Below are 7,931 nucleotides of genomic sequence, written 5' to 3'. Positions count from 1 at the left end.
AACGAGTACTGTGTGACGTGCTACCCGGCAGGTATTCACCGAGGTAGCCGGCTAGCTCAGTCGGTAGAGCGTCAGACTCTTAATCCCAGGGTCGTGGGTTCGAGCCAGACGCTGGCGGAACGGAATTTTGTTCCGCTGCAAGTGTAAATTACCGTTTTTCTGATTAACGAGATTTAATGGAAATAGCAACTTTAAACTTTGCCTACGTCTCTGTCAGTCGCAAGGAAGCTGTATTTGAAGGTGAAGGTGATTTTGTAGACAAGTGTGAAAGACATGTTCTGAAATGCAAGTGTTGTTGTTTGGAGAGCACATCGGTTACGTGTCAGATGTGTAGCCAAGCAGTAATTTGTCGCCATAGCTGCATATATTAGCCGGTAATATGAAGTGTTGCCAGCTAAAGTCTGATGATGCAGACGACCGTAAGGACGAAGTACCCAAGAGTACCGCTAGGCCGCGCCTCTTTAGCTCAGTGGTAGAGCACTGGTGTAATAAACCAGGGGTCGTAAGTTCCATCCTCACAGGAGAAAGATGAATTTTGGAAATCAGTTGCGCGTCGTGGCCGTATAGCAAACAGTACCTGTGATGACGAACAATTAGCGACAGGCGTTTTTTTAAGAATCACTCTCAGATGCGATTAAGGCGAATGGCGCAGATAAAGCATTTGCCAAAGCGGTACAGCATAAGGTGGGACGAGGCAGTCTGAATTACATTTTATAGATGTATTTCTCACATATCTCAGAGCCTCTCGCGATATTCGTCGTCGTCGTCGTCGTCGTCGTCGTCGTCGTCGCCGCCGCCGCCGCTTCTGCAGAAGTAGCAAATGGCAATCGTAGCAAATGCGGCGAGGGACGCCATGCCTTCGATTCCGAATGCACAAAGTGTGTGGTCTTGTTTCTCAGTCTATATTTGGTCGGTCACGTCAGAGGTTGAATGTAACGAATGGGTGGGAAAGAGCAAGGGGCAGCGGCTGTGTAGAACGAAAACGCAAATCCTCAGGGGTGTGAGCGTTTCGAGATGAGTCGTATACATGTAAATGTTGGTCGTCAGTGACCGTGTAGCCTAATGGATAAGGCGTAGGACTTCGGATCTGAAGATTACAGGTTCGAATGCTGTCACGCTTGTGTTTTTCCAGTTCTGAAAAAGAAACATAACGTTTTAATGTAGCAATTGAGCAGTACGAAACCGTCTGAATGTTGCTGTTAACCATTGTTTGCTTGGAGATGCTCTTGAGCTTGAAACACACACAACAAGACCGGTGTTAACTAGCGAAAAAGTCGGCAGAGTGCCGACACAGCGATTTTTGACTATCACTTGCACATCTAAAACAACGTCGGAAAGTAACTCGTTCGGCTTTTGAGTCACATAAAGTATGTGCGTTAATTTTGACGCCACTAGCTCTGCATGTTGTCATGCAATTTCTTTACCTCTCAGAAATGATTATGACATAAAAGTGAAGTACGTGACGAGTGTGACGTTAGGAAAACATTAGGCATCATGGAGAGATTCTGTATGGGACCACCCAACCCAAACGAGTACTGTGTGACGTGCTACCCGGCAGGTATTCACCGAGGTAGCCGGCTAGCTCAGTCGGTAGAGCGTCAGACTCTTAATCCCAGGGTCGTGGGTTCGAGCCAGACGCTGGCGGAACGGAATTTTGTTCCGCTGCAAGTGTAAATTACCGTTTTTCTGATTAACGAGATTTAATGGAAATAGCAACTTTAAACTTTGCCTACGTCTCTGTCAGTCGCAAGGAAGCTGTATTTGAAGGTGAAGGTGATTTTGTAGACAAGTGTGAAAGACATGTTCTGAAATGCAAGTGTTGTTGTTTGGAGAGCACATCGGTTACGTGTCAGATGTGTAGCCAAGCAGTAATTTGTCGCCATAGCTGCATATATTAGCCGGTAATATGAAGTGTTGCCAGCTAAAGTCTGATGATGCAGACGACCGTAAGGACGAAGTACCCAAGAGTACCGCTAGGCCGCGCCTCTTTAGCTCAGTGGTAGAGCACTGGTGTAATAAACCAGGGGTCGTAAGTTCCATCCTCACAGGAGAAAGATGAATTTTGGAAATCAGTTGCGCGTCGTGGCCGTATAGCAAACAGTACCTGTGATGACGAACAATTAGCGACAGGCGTTTTTTTAAGAATCACTCTCAGATGCGATTAAGGCGAATGGCGCAGATAAAGCATTTGCCAAAGCGGTACAGCATAAGGTGGGACGAGGCAGTCTGAATTACATTTTATAGATGTATTTCTCACATATCTCAGAGCCTCTCGCGATATTCGTCGTCGTCGTCGTCGTCGTCGTCGTCGTCGTCGCCGCCGCCGCCGCCGCTTCTGCAGAAGTAGCAAATGGCAATCGTAGCAAATGCGGCGAGGGACGCCATGCCTTCGATTCCGAATGCACAAAGTGTGTGGTCTTGTTTCTCAGTCTATATTTGGTCGGTCACGGCAGAGGTTGAATGTAACGAATGGGTGGGAAAGAGCAAGGGGCAGCGGCTGTGTAGAACGAAAACGCAAATCCGCAGGGGTGTGAGCGTTTCGAGATGAGTCGTATACATGTAAATGTTGGTCGTCAGTGACCGTGTAGCCTAATGGATAAGGCGTAGGACTTCGGATCTGAAGATTACAGGTTCGAATGCTGTCACGCTTGTGTTTTTCCAGTTCTGAAAAAGAAACATAACGTTTTAATGTAGCAATTGAGCAGTACGAAACCGTCTGAATGTTGCTGTTAACCATTGTTTGCTTGGAGATGCTCTTGAGCTTGAAACACACACAACAAGACCGGTGTTAACTAGCGAAAAAGTCGGCAGAGTGCCGACACAGCGATTTTTGACTATCACTTGCACATCTAAAACAACGTCGGAAAGTAACTCGTTCGGCATTTGAGTCACATAAAGTATGTGCGTTAATTTTGACGCCACTAGCTCTGCATGTTGTCATGCAATTTCTTTACCTCTCAGAAATGATTATGACATAAAAGTGAAGTACGTGACGAGTGTGACGTTAGGAAAACATTAGGCATCATGGAGAGATTCTGTATGGGACCACCCAACCCAAACGAGTACTGTGTGACGTGCTACCCGGCAGGTATTCACCGAGGTAGCCGGCTAGCTCAGTCGGTAGAGCGTCAGACTCTTAATCCCAGGGTCGTGGGTTCGAGCCAGACGCTGGCGGAACGGAATTTTGTTCCGCTGCAAGTGTAAATTACCGTTTTTCTGATTAACGAGATTTAATGGAAATAGCAACTTTAAACTTTGCCTACGTCTCTGTCAGTCGCAAGGAAGCTGTATTTGAAGGTGAAGGTGATTTTGTAGACAAGTGTGAAAGACATGTTCTGAAATGCAAGTGTTGTTGTTTGGAGAGCACATCGGTTACGTGTCAGATGTGTAGCCAAGCAGTAATTTGTCGCCATAGCTGCATATATTAGCCGGTAATATGAAGTGTTGCCAGCTAAAGTCTGATGATGCAGACGACCGTAAGGACGAAGTACCCAAGAGTACCGCTAGGCCGCGCCTCTTTAGCTCAGTGGTAGAGCACTGGTGTAATAAACCAGGGGTCGTAAGTTCCATCCTCACAGGAGAAAGATGAATTTTGGAAATCAGTTGCGCGTCGTGGCCGTATAGCAAACAGTACCTGTGATGACGAACAATTAGCGACAGGCGTTTTTTTAAGAATCACTCTCAGATGCGATTAAGGCGAATGGCGCAGATAAAGCATTTGCCAAAGCGGTACAGCATAAGGTGGGACGAGGCAGTCTGAATTACATTTTATAGATGTATTTCTCACATATCTCAGAGCCTCTCGCGATATTCGTCGTCGTCGTCGTCGTCGTCGTCGTCGTCGTCGTCGTCGTCGTCGCCGCCGCCGCCGCTTCTGCAGAAGTAGCAAATGGCAATCGTAGCAAATGCGGCGAGGGACGCCATGCCTTCGATTCCGAATGCACAAAGTGTGTGGTCTTGTTTCTCAGTCTATATTTGGTCGGTCACGTCAGAGGTTGAATGTAACGAATGGGTGGGAAAGAGCAAGGGGCAGCGGCTGTGTAGAACGAAAACGCAAATCCTCAGGGGTGTGAGCGTTTCGAGATGAGTCGTATACATGTAAATGTTGGTCGTCAGTGACCGTGTAGCCTAATGGATAAGGCGTAGGACTTCGGATCTGAAGATTACAGGTTCGAATGCTGTCACGCTTGTGTTTTTCCAGTTCTGAAAAAGAAACATAACGTTTTAATGTAGCAATTGAGCAGTACGAAACCGTCTGAATGTTGCTGTTAACCATTGTTTGCTTGGAGATGCTCTTGAGCTTGAAACACACACAACAAGACCGGTGTTAACTAGCGAAAAAGTCGGCAGAGTGCCGACACAGCGATTTTTGACTATCACTTGCACATCTAAAACAACGTCGGAAAGTAACTCGTTCGGCTTTTGAGTCACATAAAGTATGTGCGTTAATTTTGACGCCACTAGCTCTGCATGTTGTCATGCAATTTCTTTACCTCTCAGAAATGATTATGACATAAAAGTGAAGTACGTGACGAGTGTGACGTTAGGAAAACATTAGGCATCATGGAGAGATTCTGTATGGGACCACCCAACCCAAACGAGTACTGTGTGACGTGCTACCCGGCAGGTATTCACCGAGGTAGCCGGCTAGCTCAGTCGGTAGAGCGTCAGACTCTTAATCCCAGGGTCGTGGGTTCGAGCCAGACGCTGGCGGAACGGAATTTTGTTCCGCTGCAAGTGTAAATTACCGTTTTTCTGATTAACGAGATTTAATGGAAATAGCAACTTTAAACTTTGCCTACGTCTCTGTCAGTCGCAAGGAAGCTGTATTTGAAGGTGAAGGTGATTTTGTAGACAAGTGTGAAAGACATGTTCTGAAATGCAAGTGTTGTTGTTTGGAGAGCACATCGGTTACGTGTCAGATGTGTAGCCAAGCAGTAATTTGTCGCCATAGCTGCATATATTAGCCGGTAATATGAAGTGTTGCCAGCTAAAGTCTGATGATGCAGACGACCGTAAGGACGAAGTACCCAAGAGTACCGCTAGGCCGCGCCTCTTTAGCTCAGTGGTAGAGCACTGGTGTAATAAACCAGGGGTCGTAAGTTCCATCCTCACAGGAGAAAGATGAATTTTGGAAATCAGTTGCGCGTCGTGGCCGTATAGCAAACAGTACCTGTGATGACGAACAATTAGCGACAGGCGTTTTTTTAAGAATCACTCTCAGATGCGATTAAGGCGAATGGCGCAGATAAAGCATTTGCCAAAGCGGTACAGCATAAGGTGGGACGAGTCAGTCTGAATTACATTTTATAGATGTATTTCTCACATATCTCAGAGCCTCTCGCGATATTCGTCGTCGTCGTCGTCGTCGTCGCCGCCGCCACCGCTTCTGCAGAAGTAGCAAATGGCAATCGTAGCAAATGCGGCGAGGGACGCCATGCCTTCGATTCCGAATGCACAAAGTGTGTGGTCTTGTTTCTCAGTCTATATTTGGTCGGTCACGTCAGAGGTTGAATGTAACGAATGGGTGGGAAAGAGCAAGGGGCAGCGGCTGTGTAGAACGAAAACGCAAATCCTCAGGGGTGTGAGCGTTTCGAGATGAGTCGTATACATGTAAATGTTGGTCGTCAGTGACCGTGTAGCCTAATGGATAAGGCGTAGGACTTCGGATCTGAAGATTACAGGTTCGAATGCTGTCACGCTTGTGTTTTTCCAGTTCTGAAAAAGAAACATAACGTTTTAATGTAGCAATTGAGCAGTACGAAACCGTCTGAATGTTGCTGTTAACCATTGTTTGCTTGGAGATGCTCTTGAGCTTGAAACACACACAACAAGACCGGTGTTAACTAGCGAAAAAGTCGGCAGAGTGCCGACACAGCGATTTTTGACTATCACTTGCACATCTAAAACAACGTCGGAAAGTAACTCGTTCGGCATTTGAGTCACATAAAGTATGTGCGTTAATTTTGACGCCACTAGCTCTGCATGTTGTCATGCAATTTCTTTACCTCTCAGAAATGATTATGACATAAAAGTGAAGTACGTGACGAGTGTGACGTTAGGAAAACATTAGGCATCATGGAGAGATTCTGTATGGGACCACCCAACCCAAATGAGTACTGTGTGACGTGCTACCCGGCAAGTATTCACCGAGGTAGCCGGCTAGCTCAGTCGGTAGAGCGTCAGACTCTTAATCCCAGGGTCGTGGGTTCAAGCCAGACGCTGGGCGGAACGGAATTTTGTTCCGCTGCAAGTGTAAATTACCGTTTTTCTGATTAACGAGATTTAATGGAAATAGCAACTTTAAACTTTGCCTACGTCTCTGTCAGTCGCAAGGAAGCTGTATTTGAAGGTGAAGGTGATTTTGTAGACAAGTGTGAAAGACATGTTCTGAAATGCAAGTGTTGTTGTTTGGAGAGCACATCGGTTACGTGTCAGATGTGTAGCCAAGCAGTAATTTGTCGCCATAGCTGCAAATATTAGCCGGTAATATGAAGTGTTGTCAGCTAAAGTCTGATGATGCAGACGACCGTAAGGACGAAGTACCCAAGAGTACCGCTAGGCCGCGCCTCTTCAGCTCAGTGGTAGAGCACTGGTGTAATAAACCAGCGGTCGTAAGTTCCATCCTCACAGGAGAAAGATGAATTTTGGAAATCAGTTGCGCGTCGTGGCCGTATAGCAAACAGTACCTGTGATGACGAACAATTAGCGACAGGCGTTTTTTTAAGAATCACTCTCAGATGCGATTAAGGCGAATGGCGCAGATAAAGCATTTGCCAAAGCGGTACAGCATAAGGTGGGACGAGTCAGTCTGATTTACATTTTATAGATGTATTTCTCACATATCTCAGAGCCTCTCGCGATATTCGTCGTCGTCGTCGTCGTCGTCGTCGCCGCCGCCACCGCTTCTGCAGAAGTAGCAAATGGCAATCGTAGCAAATGCGGCGAGGGACGCCCTGCCTTCGATTCCGAATGCACAAAGTGTGTGGTCTTGTTTCTCAGTCTATATTTGGTCGGTCACGTCAGAGGTTGAATGTAACGAATGGGTGGGAAAGAGCAAGGGGCAGCGGCTGTGTAGAACGAAAACACAAATCCTCAGGGGTGTGAGCGTTTCGAGATGAGTCGTATACATGTAAATGTTGGTCGTCAGTGACCGTGTGGCCTAGTGGATAAGGCGTCGGACTTCGGATCTAAAGATTACAGGTTCGAATGCTGTCACGCTTGTGTTTTTCCAGTTCTGAAAAAGAAACATAACGTTTTAATGTAGCAATTGAGCAGTACGAAACCGTCTGAATGTTGCTGTTGACCATTTTTTGCTTGGAGATGCTCTTGAGCTTGAAACACACACAACAAGACCGGTGTTAACTAGCGAAATGGTCGGCAGAGTGCCGACACAGCGAGTTTTGACTATCACTTGCACATCTAAAACAACGTCGGAAAGTAACTCGTTCGGCATTTGAGTCACATAAAGTATGTGTGTTAATTTTGACGCCACTAGCTCTGCATGTTGTCATGCAATTTCTTTACCTCTCAGATATGATTATGACATAAAAGTGAAGTACGTGACGAGTGTGACGTTAGGAAAACATTAGGCATCATGGAGAGATTCTGTATGGGACCACCCAACCCAAACGAGTACTGTGTGACATGCTACCCGGCAGGTATTCACCGAGGTAGCCGGCTAGCTCAGTCGGTAGAGCGTCAGACTCTTAATCCCAGGGTCGTGAGTTCGAGCCAGACGCTGGGCGGAACGGAATTTTGTTCCGCTGCAGGTGTAAATTACCGTTTTTCTGATTAACGAGATTTAATGGAAATAGCAACTTTAAACTTTGCCTACGTCTCTGTCAGTCGCAAGGAAGCTGTATTTGAAGGTGAAGGTGATTTTGTAGACATGTGTGAAAGACATGTTCTGAAATGCAAGTGTTGTTGTT

Source organism: Schistocerca gregaria, unplaced genomic scaffold, assembly GCF_023897955.1.
Source record: "Schistocerca gregaria isolate iqSchGreg1 unplaced genomic scaffold, iqSchGreg1.2 ptg000001l___fragment_3, whole genome shotgun sequence".
NCBI classification, from domain to species: domain Eukaryota; kingdom Metazoa; phylum Arthropoda; class Insecta; order Orthoptera; family Acrididae; genus Schistocerca; species Schistocerca gregaria.
The sequence above is the reverse complement of the archived record's forward strand: the minus strand, read 5'-3'. Positions refer to the sequence as shown.